The 14,358-nt window shown below is 38.4% G+C and overlaps 1 long non-coding RNA gene across 3 annotated transcripts in view; it reads left to right on the top strand.

Annotated features, from left to right (window-relative positions):
* LOC140512579 (uncharacterized) overlaps positions 1-14,358 on the top strand; it is a 56,243-nt gene that overhangs the window by 29,435 nt on the left and 12,450 nt on the right. The gene's annotated exons all lie outside the window — the stretch shown is intronic.

Below are 14,358 nucleotides of genomic sequence, written 5' to 3'. Positions count from 1 at the left end.
ATGCTGGGTTTGGAATCAAGGATCTGGGATTGACCTTCAGCATGGCCATTTTTTTAGGAAAAATACCCAATCTCTCTGAAAGTCAGTTTCCTTATCTGCAAATTGAGGGAATTAGGCTAGATGACCTCTAAGTTCGTTTTGGGTTCTGAGTCTATGATCATATGATCCCATTATTTAAATATCCAGTTAATTGAAGAAGAAGATTGGAGAGGGCATAGGAATCTTACTGACCCAATAGTTCGTCTGAATCAACTCTGGCACATGTACCCTTTTAATTCTTAACTCCCCACCTGACTCTCAGATTCTCTCTCCCAACAATTTCTTCTAGGAATAAGGAATAGGACCCTATACATAGTGTCATTTAGTCCAACCCTCTTGTTTATAAAAATAAACACACTGAGGTGAAAGAGGTAAAGTGAATCATTGGAGTTTATATGGGCAGAAAGTGGCAGAACCAGGATTTGAACCCAACTCCTCCAACTCCAAAGCTAACATTCTCTTTCCACTGGACCATGCTGTCCCTAGAAGCAGAACAGTTATTTTTTTTAAAGTTTATAAGAGGCTCATGGGACTTTAAAATGTACAGTGCCTAGCACTATATGAAGACACTTAATAAACATTAAACAATTACAGGCTGTAATAGAAACCAGATTTAAGCATGTCAAAGGATTTACAGGATAACCATCTGTCAGAAAGGCTCTGGACAGCTGGGCTACCCGGCCAATGCATGAATATCCCTCGAACCACACCTTGGGCCTTGCTATATATGTTACTCATCATCATCTCACACCTGGTCCTGAGTCATTGAACTGACAGAACTGAACCTTGTCATTTTAGCAGGCAAGAGCTGGAGCCAACCAATCATGCATGTCTGCAAGCATGGAACAGACAGGTCTATATCTCCCTTAAAGTACATAACAGTGGTCTTCCTATAGTGGAGACACACTATTAATTGAGCTATTACTAAAAGGGAAAAACAAAAATTGAGTTGGGGAGAGGGAAATTAATAGACTTTTATTGACTTTTAGAGACTCTTGGCCATACCAACAACTCCTTGTCATCCAAACATAACCAATACACTTTGTCATCCAGATAGAACCAATACACCAATAGCTAGAGGAAATGAAAGGTTTAAGAGACATATTAAATAGCTATTGTTTTTCATAAGATTTATTTAGAGCCAGAAGGTACTTTAAAGATTATGTAGTCTAATACTTTCATTTACAGATAAGGAACTGCTGTCTGGTGTTGTTCAGTCATTTGTCCAACTTGTTGTGACGCCATTGTGGGGGTTTATCGGCGAAGATAGTTTGCCATTTCCTTTTTTACAGATGAGAAAATGAGGCAAATGGCTAAGTAACTCACCAGGGTTATGTAGCTGGTAAATATTCGAGGCTGCGTTTGAACTCAAAAAGATGAGTCTTCCTGACTCCTGGCCACCTAACACTGTGCCACCTAACTGCCCTGAGGTCTAGCAAGCTTATGCCTTGCCTCAGGTCTCACAATAAGTAAGGAGCAGAGAACCTGGGTCTTCCAACTACAACAAATACAACTCTTTGCCATTCTACAAGGCTGTTTTTCCTTCTTTTGGGGGCTCTTTTAATTTTTTTAAGAAGATAACCTACCTGAAGACAGTATTATATCATATTCTTAGTAATATTGTCTACCAAAATGAGTTTAATAAAGTAAACGAGTCAGCCCAGTTCAAATAACAAGTGAAGTAATCACATTTGCAGAGGATGTGTAATTGGAAAGTATAGCTAACATTAAACAGTACAATTTGCATAGAAGAAGATCTTGACAGACTGAAGCAGTGGTCTAAATTTTTTTTTCTTTTTTTAAACTAACATGTATTTACTTTCTCATTTTCCTGCCTTATTTCCTCATAATGAGGAAAAAAAGAGAGAAAAACAAAACTCTAGCAAAAACATATAAAGTAAAGCAGAACAAATTCACACATTAACCATGTTCAAAATATGTATGTATTGATCTATACCCCTAGTCCATCTCTACTCTATTAGAAGGTGGTTAACAGACTTTATTATATGCCCAGTGGAATCCTCATTTGTCAGTAGATGATCAAGGTTCTTAAATCTTTCAAAGTTCGTTGTCTTTGCAATGTTGTTATTATAAAATAAAATGTTCTCCTGTTTCTGCTTACTCCACTCTGCATAGAAGTTTTGCCAGGTTTCTCTGAAGCTGTAAGTCATTTCTTATAGCATGATTGCATTCCATTACATTCATATGCCATAATTTGTCTAGCAATTTCATAATTGATGGTTATCCCATAGTTTCCAGTTCTTTGTCACTACAAAAAAGATTTGCTATAAATATTTTTGTGCATATGGGCTCCTTTCCTCTTTCTTTTAACTTCTGGGGATTTAAGGCAAGTAGTGGTATTGCTAGATCAAAGTTTAGTTTAGTAATGTTTTGGGCTTAACTTCCAAACTGCTTTTCAGACTGTCTGGCTCGATTCACAACTCCACCAAAAGTTTATAACTCCTCCAATATTTATCATTATTTTCCTTTTCTTGGTCAGTTTTGTCAGTCATATAAGTGTGAAGTAGAACCTCAGAGTTCCTTAAATTTGCTTTTCTCTAATTATAAATGATACAGACCATTTTTTCATATGGCTGTTGAAAGCTTGCGTTTCTTCTTTTGGAAACTGTTCATATCTTTTCACCAATTATCAATTGAAAAATGGCTCTAATTTTTATAAATTTGATTTAATTCCTTAAATGTCCTGGAGAGGAGATTTTTATTAGATAAACTTGCTACAATTTCTTTCCTTTAACTGTTTCCTTTCTAATTTTAGCTGTATTGGTTTTGTTTGTGCAAGAACTTTTAAATTTTATGTAATCAAAATTGATGATATTTTCATTTCAGGGATCAAATATCTAAGAAGCTCCAGTTTAATAGGAACAAATATGAAGACTTCGACTTGGGTTAAAAAAATCAACTTCACATATAGAGGATGGGATAAATGGGCCTGATAATAGTTCATAGGAAAAGGATCAGGGAGTTTAGTGAACTGCCAACTTTATGTGAATCAACAGGACATTAAAGGACATGCTTTTGCATGATATCTGCAACAAGGGAGGTTAATACTTAAAGTGGACTCTGTTCTGGTTAAAACACTTTTGAAACATTATATTAAGTTCGGGGTATGACATTTTAGGAAGGGCATTGAGATCTTGGGTTGTTTCCAGAGGAAGTCACCCTAAAAAATATAGCGAGAGTGACGGCTGAACTATAAAGATTGGTTGAAGAAACTAACAATGGTTAGCCCAGAGAAGAGAAGACTTATGGGGACAGGATAGTAGCTTAAAACTATGTCAAGGGCTGTTATATAAAATAATATTAGACTCATTTGGCTTGGTTCCAGGAGGCAAAATTAGGAGCAGTGGGTTGTTGTGAATAAAGTACTTCCTAAATAAAAAAGTACCATGTGAATATATGACAATAATACAACTTATGTTATTGTTAAGTGATAAATTTTGGCTCAATATGAGGGAAAACTTCCCCCAAATTTGGCATAGGGCAATATGGAATGGGTTTCCTAATAAGGTAGTAATCTCCATTGTTAGAGGTTGGAATTAGTGAAGCAGATGCCAGTTGTTAAGGATTTTCAGTAGGAATTCCTGCTTAAGTAATAATAATGAGGATAATAGTTAAATTTTGTACACCCCTTACTATGTGCCTGGCATTGTGCTAAGCACCTTACAATTATTGTCTCATTAGATCCCCATAACAATCTTGACAGATAGGTGCTATTATTATCCCCATTTTACAGATGAGGAAATTGAGGCAAACAGGATAAGTGACTTGCCCAAAGTCATAAGCTTGTAAACATCTGAGGTAGAATTTGAACACGCGACTTCATGACTCCAAATCCAGAGCTCTAAACATTGTATCACTTCGCTGCCCCAATTAAGGACTGGATTAGTTGGAGTTTGAGGTTTCTCCAATTCTGAGATTTAATGATTTTGTGCTATATAAATTTGGTTCCTTAATTGCCAAATCTAATGGCCTTTTCTCAGTCTTCATCCTTCTTGACTTCCTTGTAGTCTTTGACATTGTCGATCACTTTCTTCTCCCTGATTCTTCTCTGGGTTTTGGGGATACTACTTTCTTCTGCTTCCCCTAAATATATAACTTCTTTCTCAGTCTTCTTTGCTGGATCTTTATCCAAATCACCCCCAATAACTGGGTATTGCACAAGGCTCTGTCCTGGACCCTCTTCTCTTCTCCCTTTATAGTATTTCACTTAGGTGATCTCATCAATTCTAATGAATATCATTTATTTGCTGATTTATCAAGCTGTTTATCCAGTTTTCCTTATCTCTGTGCTAACTTTGAGTGTTCCATCTACAACTGCCTATTGGATATCTCAAACTGGATATCCTGAAGGTATCTTAAACTCTATATATCTAAAACTGACACTCGTCTTTTCTTTAAAACTCCCCTCTTTCTAACTTCCCAGTTACTGTCAAGAGTATTACCACTCTCCCAGTTACCCAGGCTCACAATCTAGGTACCATCCTCAACTCTTCATTTTTTCTTACCCACCCACAACCAATCTATTGCAAGACCTGTAAATTTTACTTTCACAACATCTCTCATATATGCCCCCTTCTCTCCTCTGACACTGCCACCACCCTGGTGCAGGTCCTCATTGCCACATGCGCAGACTGTTAAAATAGCCTACTAGCTTGTCTCCCTATCATAAGTCTTTCCCTACTCCAGCCCATTCTCCACTCAGTTCCCAAAGTGATCTTCCTAATGTACAGATCTTAACCACATCACACCTCTGCCCTGTTCAATAATTGCCCAAGGGATCAAACTTTGATAAATTCAGTTGACTCCTTATAATCTCTAGGACCAAATATACATCTCCAGCTTGGTGTCCAAAACCCTTCATAACATAGTTTCTCCCCACCTTCCTCATCTTTGTAATCTTCTCACACCTTATACATCCTCCCTCATGTACTCTTCAGTCCAGAGACATTAGCTCCCTTCTAGTCCCTTAAACAAGACACTCTCTCCTGACTTCAGGAATTTTTTTTTTTTACTGACTATACCTCATGCATTGGATACTCTCCCCATGTAGCCCAATCTCCAGGCTTTTCTAGCTTTTTTGAAATCTCAGTTAAAATCTTACTTTTCACAGGAAGTCTTTTCTGATCCTTTTTTAATGCTATGATCTTCCATCGCTAATTTAGTTTATACATCTTGTTTGTACATCGTTTTCATGTTGTCTCTGTCATCAGATATGGGAGAGCTTTGAAAGCAGTGTTTGGCTTTTGTTATCTTACTGTTCAGTAGTATCTAACTTTGTGACCCATGGACCATGGAGTTTTCTTGGCAGAGACACTGGAGTGTTTTGCCATTTTCTTTTTTTTCTTTTTTTATTAATTTATTTAACTTTTAACATTCATTTTCACAAAATTTTGGGTTGCAAATTTTCTCCCCATTTGTCCCCTCCCCCCACCCCAAAACACCGAGCATTCTAATTGCCCCTATCACCAATCTGCCCTCTCTTTTGTCATCCCTCCCTTCCCTTGTCCCCATCTTTTCTTTTGTCCTATAGGGCCAGATAAATTTCTATACCCCTTTACCTGTATTTCTTATTTCCTAGTAGCAAGAACAGTACTCGACAGTTGTTCCTAATACTTTGAGTTCCAACTTCCCTTCATCCCTCCCTCCCCACTCATTCCCTTTGGCAGGGAAGCAATTCAATATAGGCCATATCTGTGTAGTTTTGCAAATGACTTCCATAATAGTTGTGTTGTGTAAGACTAACTAGATTTCCCTCCATCCTATCCTGCCCTTCATTGCTTCTATTCTCTCTTTTGATCCTGTCCCTCCCCAAGAGTGTTGACTTCAAATTGCTCCCTCCTCCCATTGCCCTCCCATCCATCCTCCCCCCCCACCCTGCTTATCCCCTTCTCCCCCACTTTCCTGTATTGTAAGATAGGTTTTCATACCAAAATAAGTGTGCATTTTATTCCTTCCTTTAGTGGAATGTGATGAGAGTAACCTTCATGTTTTTCTCTCACCTTTCTTCTTTTTCCCTCCACTAAAAAGTCTTTTGCTTGCCTCTTTTATGAGAGATAATTTGCCCCATTCCATTTCTCCCTTTCTCCTCCCAATGAATTTCTCTTTCACCACTTAATTTCATTTTTTTAAGATATGATCCCATCCCATTCAATTCACTCTGTGGTCTGTGTGTGTGTGTGTGTGTGTGTGTGTGTGTGTGTGTGTAATCCCACCCACTACCCAGATACTGAAAAGTTTCAAGAGTTACAAATATTTTCTTTCCTTGTAGGAATGTAAACAGTTCAACTTTAGTAAGTCCCTTATGACTTCTGTTTGCTGTTTACCTTTTCATGCTTCTCTTCATTCTTGTGTTTGAAAGTCAAATTTTCTTTTCAGCTCTGGTCTTTTCATCAAGAATGCTTGAAAGTCCCCAATTTCATTGAAAGACCATTTTTTCCCCTGAAGTATTCTATTCAGTTTTGCTGGGTAGGTGATTCTTGGTTTTAGTCCTAGTTCCTTTGACTTCTGGAATATCCTATTCCACGCCCTTCTATCCCTTAATGTAGAAGCTGCTAGATCTTGTGTTATCCTGATTGTATTTCCATAATACTTGAATTGTTTCTTTCTGGCTGCTTGCAATATTTTCTCCTTGACCTGGGAACTCTGGAATTTGGCCACAATGTTCCTAGGAGTTTCTCTTTTTGGATCTCTTTCAGGTGGTGATCTGTGGATTCCTTGAATACTTACTTTGACCTCTGGTTCTAGAATCTCAGGGCAGTTTTCCTTGATAATTTCGTGAAAGATGATGTCTAGGCTCTTTTTTTGATCATGGCTTTCAGGTAGGCCCATAATTTTTAAATTGTCTCTCCTGGATCAATTTTCCAGGTCAGTTGTTTTTTTTTTTATGAGATATTTCACATTATCTTCCATTTTGTCATTCTTTTGGTTTTGTTTTGTGATTTCTTGGTTTCTCATAAAGTCATTGGCCTCCATCTGTTCCATTCCAATTTTGAAAGAACTATTTTCTTCAGTGAGCTTTTGAACTTCCTTTTCCATTTGACTAATTCTGCTTTTGAAAGCATTCTTCTCCTCATTGGCTTTTTGAACCTCTTTTTCCAATTAAGTTAGCCTATTTTTCAAAGTGTTATTTTCTTCAGCATTTTTTGGGGTCTCCTTTAGCAAGGTGTTGACCTGCTTTTCATGCTTCTCTTGCATCTCTCTCATTTCTCTTCCCAGTTTTTCCTCCACCTCTCTAACTTGATTTTCAAAATCCTTTTTGAGCTCTTCCATGGCCTGAGCCCATGGTATATTTATTTTGGATGTGTGGGATACAGAAGGTTTGACTTCTGTGTCTTTCCCTGATGGTAAACATTGTTCTTCCTCATCAGAAAGGAAGGAAGGAATTATCTGTTCACCAAGAAAGTAACCTTCTATAGTCTTACTTTTTTTCCCTTTTCTGGGCATTTTCCCAGCCAGTGACTTGACTTCTGAGTTTTCTTTCCACCCCCACCTCACCTCCAGATCTGCCCAGCCAGGGCTTGGGGTTTGAGATTCAAATGCTGCTTGCCAGCCTCAGGGCTTTTGGCAGGGGTCGGGCTGCTATTCAGTGTGAGATTAAGTTCAGGTGCTCAGGTGGGGGCAAGGTCACTTCAGGGGGCTCAGTTCTCTTAGGGGGTTTATGCAGAGACCTTTAACAATGGATCCAAGCTCCTGCCTGCTTTGGGAGCTCCTGTCTGCTGCGCCCCTGCCGCTGCCTCCTGAGGGGACCTAAGCCACAAGGACACCCCATTCCCCTGTTGGCCACCCAAAAAGACTCTCTCACTGACCCTTGTCACCTGTGGGTGGAGAGACCCATGTGGCCACCGGGGATTCCATCCCTGAAGCCCGCTTGGATCTGCTTCTCTCAGTGCCGCGTGGCCAAGGCAGAGCTGGGCTCTTCTCTGGGTCTGGGTGCAGTGCACTACGGACCTTTTGCATCAGGTTTTCAGGGCTCTCTGGAACAGAAATCTTGTCCACTGTGCTCCAGAATTTGTTGGGAGTTCTTCTTTACAGGTATTTCATGGACTGTGGGTTCGGAGCTAGGATATGTGTGTCTTTCTACTCCGCCATCTTGGCTCCTCCCCTCTTGCCATTTTCTTCTTCAGTGAATCCATCACCTTTTATCAGAACTCTCTTTTATGACCTGTCTGTGTTGGGTAATGTGGCATAGTATTGCTTTTTATCACCGTAGATAAGTCAAGGAAACTTGATATCTTTTCCTCCATTGGGAGTGGGAAGCTTCAAGCATTCTTGTAATCTCCCACAATTCCAAGAGAATTCCAAGAGATTCTGATGCCTAGAGAAACTCTGCACTAAACATACCTTTCTATCAGGAAGTATGGAATGTGCTTCATTCATAAGGAACCATGGTAGGAGATATCAGATTTCATAACACATTAGTACTAACACTTCTAAGAGTATGAAAACCTTTTGGCTAGATTTACTGGGAAGTGGAGAAGAGCAAATGGACAATTTCTTTCTTTTTGAATTAAATGAAATAATGGTTTTGTAAAGTGTTTATCACTGTATTTGTCACATAGCAGACATTTAATACATTGTTTTTTCCCTTTGCTTCCTTCCACCCCCTTCCCTGTAGAGTTATTCTACAGTTCAGGGGAGAGAGTTGAAATTCTTGAAGCAAACTCTCTCTACTTCCATCACTTTCAAGCTTGATGTTATAATTTAAGCTCCAGTTCACTATACAAAGTGGAATTCTGAGTCTTATAACCCAGGGTGGCCATGTTGGTACCTTGATCCCCTGCCACCTTTCTTCCTTTCTCTTTATACTGATAACATCAAGCTCCTTTTTTCACTTGAGATTCATTTGAGGTTGTACTTCATGAGTATAGCACGAAGATATTATTCACTCAGTCATTTAATAAACATTTATTAAGCACCAACTTTGTGCCAGGCACTGTGCTAAGCATTGAGGATACAAAGAAAGGGAAAAATAAACAAACTTTGTTATCAAGGAATTCCCACTCTAATGGGGAAGATAACATTCAGATAACTGTGCCAACAAGCTAAAAATTGGAAATAATCCAGAGATGAAGGGCATTAGAATTAAGAGAGATTGGGGAAGACTTCCCATAATGGAAATGTACCTAGGACATAAAGTGAGCTAGGAAGTGGAGTTAAGGTGGGAGAACATTCCAGGAATGGGGGACAGTCAATGAAAAATGCCTAGTGAGGAGATGGAGAATCTTGTCTGAGACACTGAAAGAAGGCTAGTGCTGCTCCATTAAAGAATAAGGAGGGAGGATGTAAGGTGTAAGAAAATGTAAAGGCAGTGGGAGGACAGACAGGTTATGAAGGATATTGAGTGCCAAATGGAAGATTTTATGTGGCCAAGTATGACACTTGAATAGTGCAAGGTATGAATTTCCAAACATCATGAGTTTTTAATTCTAATAATTCTCTTGCTGAAGGCTCCCCTAGATCAGTCTTTGTCATCCCTCATAATGCCAACTTCATTAATGCTTCAAAACTTCAAAGACCTATAATTTCATGTGGTATGGATATCACCTTCATGGACCTGGACTGTGGCTCCTTTATAATTTAGTAGATGATCTTCAAGAGTTGCTATGGCTAAAAATTCATCACTCGGAAGCCAATCTGGTGGTTTCTCTGAGCCTAGCTTGAGATTGGTCCTTGGATAACAAAGATACAATCAATCATTGGGCCATGCTCAATAATCAAAGATATATTAAGTTCCTACTATGTGCCAGGCATTGCACTAGCTGTTGGGGATGCAAAGTAAAAAAATGTGAAAGTTCTTGCCCTCAGGAAGCTTATATTATATAGGGGATACAATGTGAAAAAATATAATTATATGCACAGGAATTACAAGGCAATTTCAGTGGAGAAACTGGGGCTAAGGAATTGGGAAAGATCTCTTTTTTAAAGAAATATTTTATTATTCCCCAATGACTTGTGTTCTACTAGTATAACCTGTGAGAATCCACAATAATGACACATCAAAGGAGGGTATTAGCGGAGAGAGGACTTAGTATAGTACAACTGATTAATTGGTGACTTTTAGGAGGGAGGAGAGTAATAGTTCTGAAGTCAAGATCACCTAGGTTCAAATCCCACTTTTGATTTTTTTTCTGTCTGTGTCATTTAACAAGTATTTATCAGGCATTTACTATATGGTAAGTACTATGCTAAGGTTTGAGGATGGAAAGAAGGGTTAAAACATAGTCCCTGCCCTTAAGGAGCTTACATTCTTATGGGTGAGACAACATGCGAACAACCAAGTGTATACAAGATATATACAGTGCAAATGGGAAGTGATTTAAGGGCAGAAGTACTATTAATGGTGAAATAAGAGGGAACTGGGTAGTCTCTTGAAGAAGGTATGATTTAAGATGAGTTATGAAAGAAACCTGGAGATAAAAATGAGGAGGGAGAGAATGACAGTGAAAAGATGAAGACTTTGGCAATGATGTGTCATGTGTGAAGAATTGTATAGAGCCTAGGTTGTAGAGTATGTGTAGGAAAGTAAGGTATAAGAAGACTGGAAAGGTAGCAAGCGGCCAAATTGTGATCTTGAAAAAAATCTCTTCATCTCTCTGTAAAGTGAGTGAGTTGGTTGGACTAGATGACCTCTGGGGTCCCTTCCAACTCTAGATGCAGTTACAACTTAAGAATGATCATTGTTCATTGTAACAAGGACTCTCTGACAAGACCAAATTTCCAAAGGAATGTGGAAGTCTTTTATCTGGCTTTCCTCCTTAAAATTGTGTGTGTGTGTGTGTGTGTGTGTGTGTGTGTGTGTGTGTGTGTGTGTGTGTGTGTGTAGATCCTCTAAATTCTCTAGAGCTTCTGACAGTGTTGTTTGTAAGAGGCAGTGCTTGGCACCATTACTGTAGAATATTCTTATTAACATGCTTTTCATAAGCAAAGCACCACTCATCAAATATTTATAAGCCATAGACAGTGAAACTGATGTTTTGCTTGGCATCTGTGGGGACATTTCCCACATGCAGTTGGGTGGAGTGTGGGCAGGTGAGAGACCCTTCAACTTGATGTCATGGTCTAGGCGCTCCCGGGTGAGCTGTTCTTGGCATGGTTTCTTCATGGCTGTGGGCCTGATTCTCCAGTCTCTCAGAACTCCCACTTAGCCCCTCCTTGCATGGAGCTCCCTTTGAAGTCCACAGGAGCTCTTTGAATGGAAAACATACACAACGGGGTGTTGATGCAAATAAGAATCTGGCCTTATATGCACAGTGAATAAAGGTGATTCTCACCCTAAATATTAGCTCTCTAGCCCAGAAAGTATAGTTTGATCATTAAATAAAAGAACAAAAAAAAAATCCTCCAAGGAGATAATAACCAGCTGATTATTGGAGAGTTTTAATTAAAGTAACAGATAAAATAAGTGGAATGCTTTGTTTTTACTCTTATCATATCAATAGGATAAAGCATTCTCTTTTTTCTGGGGCAACTTGCTAAATGAAAAAGTAAACATTAACAGCTTCTGAACCCTCCCTGATATAGGATGATAATTTAGAAAAAATATCTCTATTAAGGATAGTTATAGACATTTTTTGGGGGTTGGAAATACAATCCCCAAATGAGTATGTAGCTGCAATCTATAGACAGGCTAAGTAAATTAAATCACTTACTGTCTTTTTTTTTTCAATAGCTCTAAAGTTAAAAGTAATTTGCAAAGAAAATACTCAGTTTGAATTGGTTTGTAATATCTGTTAATGATCTTAAAAAAGAAATCTACTTATTCACAATCCCATCCCTGAGGGAGCTTCGATGTGCCATCAGAAAAATTTCCCAAGTCTGAAATGTCATTAGCTAGTGATTCCTTTGAAGTAAAAATCTGTTAAAGAATAAATTGCATCAGGTATACAAATGTATGGGACAATCACTTTGATGAACAATATGCTTCCTCCCCGATGTTTCTGTTCCCAAAAGCAACAATTTAAAATCCAAGCTGTTAAATGATGGAGATGTCTCAGAATTACATCAGTGTATGTATATCTTCTCACTCATATCGAATCTTTCCATATATTTGTAGACTGTTGATATAAAAACAGTGCAGTTGGAAACAGTTTTGATTGCCTTCATTGTAGGTACCTCTTGGAAACATAGCTAAGTAAAGGTGTTACCATTCTGGAGTAAAACAATAGATCATTTAATACTGAATCCTGGAGCTGAGAGCAGCCCTGGCCAGATGCTTTGAATGAAGGTGTAAATGCTACACAACAGTATGAATTGTTCAGCACTAGATAACGGACCAGGGAAACACTACACCAAAGGGAAAATTTTCTTCCTGACCCCAGCTGGCGATCAGTTTGTGCCTGGAAGTTGGACAGCCTTTGTAATCCAATTCCAGCTAGTATAACTGCAGATACTAGTTTTAGGTCTATAAATAGCAAATCTTTTTTTTAAATGTTGTTTTTGGACAAGAGAGTTAGATTTTTTTTTCCTAAAAAGTCATTTACTGCAGTGATTTCTACAGGTTAATTATACATTGCATGAAAAGACATCTCCTTGGAGCCATTGTAAATTTGTTACCTTTTAATCTCACTTCATATGACAAAGCAGGGGAAATGAGGGCTTCTAACTGGCCATCCAAGTCATCATTTATTATTTTGTGTATCGCCACCATTAGCTTTGTTCACCCTCACTTATTTACTCATTTTCTAGATAAGCAAAAGGGCCTTAATTTTTAGACATTTCCCATCTCAGAGAAGTGTTTCTTTACTTCTTAATTCACTCCTCCAGAATATCTTTTCAGTCATTTCTTATGACTTCCCTTTCCTCACTCTCTATTCTTCTAGGTCTTCCCAGTATATGATATTCTCTCACCTGCCTGTTTCTGCACACGTAGGTCCTCATGCCTGTAAGATACTCATCCCTCCCCTCCACCTTGTAGAATCTCTAGATTCCTTTATTTATATCATCACTCAGATATCACTCCTTTCAGTACCTGGGATCCTTCCTGATCCTAATCTCCACATCTTGAAATTACTTTGCATAAACTTAATTTGTATAAATGCTTTCTTCCAATAGCACATAGGCTCCTTGAGTGTAGAGATTACTTAATTTATGTCTTTGTATCCCCAGAATTTAATATATTACTTTGTGCACGGTGGTTATTTAATAAATGTTTTTTGAATTGAGTTGAACAACCACTGCTTGTCTGCCTCCCAATTTATTGCCTGGCTATAGACCTTTTCTAATTCTGACATTTCTTTCCCCAGATAAAATGACCTAATTTATGGAAAGGACAGACCATTGCTCTTAATAAATAAATAGTTTATCACAGTTTGTGCATCCTTTCCTAATTCCCAGTAATTTTTTACAGACACCAAAGCCTGTTCCAAATTTGACATTATTTTAGCAGTCATAGCTTCCTCTCATTTAAGGGTGACAGAAAAGGAACTCTTTATGCTGAAAGATCTAGTATATCAGCTGAATTTCAGGGAAGAAGTAGTTTAAATGTATATTATTCAAAGAATAGAACACAGAAATTAAGGTAACGTGACTGGTCAGTGTAGTCCTTGTTTAGCTCAGTTGTTTTTCAGTTGTGTTTGACTCTTTGTGACTCCATTTGGAGTTCTCTTGCAAAGATATTGGGGTGGTTTGTCATTTCCTTCTCAAGTTCATTTTACAGATGAGGAAGCTGAAGCAAACAGGATTAAATGGCTTTGCCAGGTCACACAACCAACAAGTGTCTGAGGCTAAATTTGAACTCAGGAAAATGAGCCTTCCTGATTCCAAGCACAGTGTTCTATCTATTGTATCACCTACCTTCCCAGTGTGGTCTTAGACATTCATGAAGCAACATCTGGCAAAAATATGTTTGCCAAGGCAGTGGCCGTGGGCTAACAGGCAGCAGATCCGACTTCCAGTTCTTTCCCTATCATCAAATTTCTGGGCAAGTTACTTTATATCTCCAACACCCAGTTTCCTTGTAGAGATGACAGATTGATTCAGAGGATTGTTGTCAGTAGGACTGGGAATCAAGAAGCTATGGGTTTGCATCCCACCCCTGACGCTTTTTGGCAGTGTGACTATGAGCCAATTACTTAACCTCTTTGAGACTCAGTTTATTTATTTGTAAAGTGGTGCTGTGAAGCTTAAAGGAGATAAAGTATCCAAAACACTTTTCAAATGTTGAATCATGAACAAATGCTAATTTATTATTTATTATATTATCTCAGTTCCAAATTAAGATTTGCAGAGAAGAATCCACAAGTTAAAACTTCTTTTCAGAGACAAAAGTTTACATTGTATATTTATAGCTGCCAGGAAGCT

The sequence above is a fragment of the Notamacropus eugenii genome, chromosome 6 (assembly GCF_028372415.1).
Source record: "Notamacropus eugenii isolate mMacEug1 chromosome 6, mMacEug1.pri_v2, whole genome shotgun sequence".
NCBI lineage: Eukaryota > Metazoa > Chordata > Mammalia > Diprotodontia > Macropodidae > Notamacropus > Notamacropus eugenii.
This window is presented reverse-complemented; position numbering and strand designations above follow the sequence as displayed.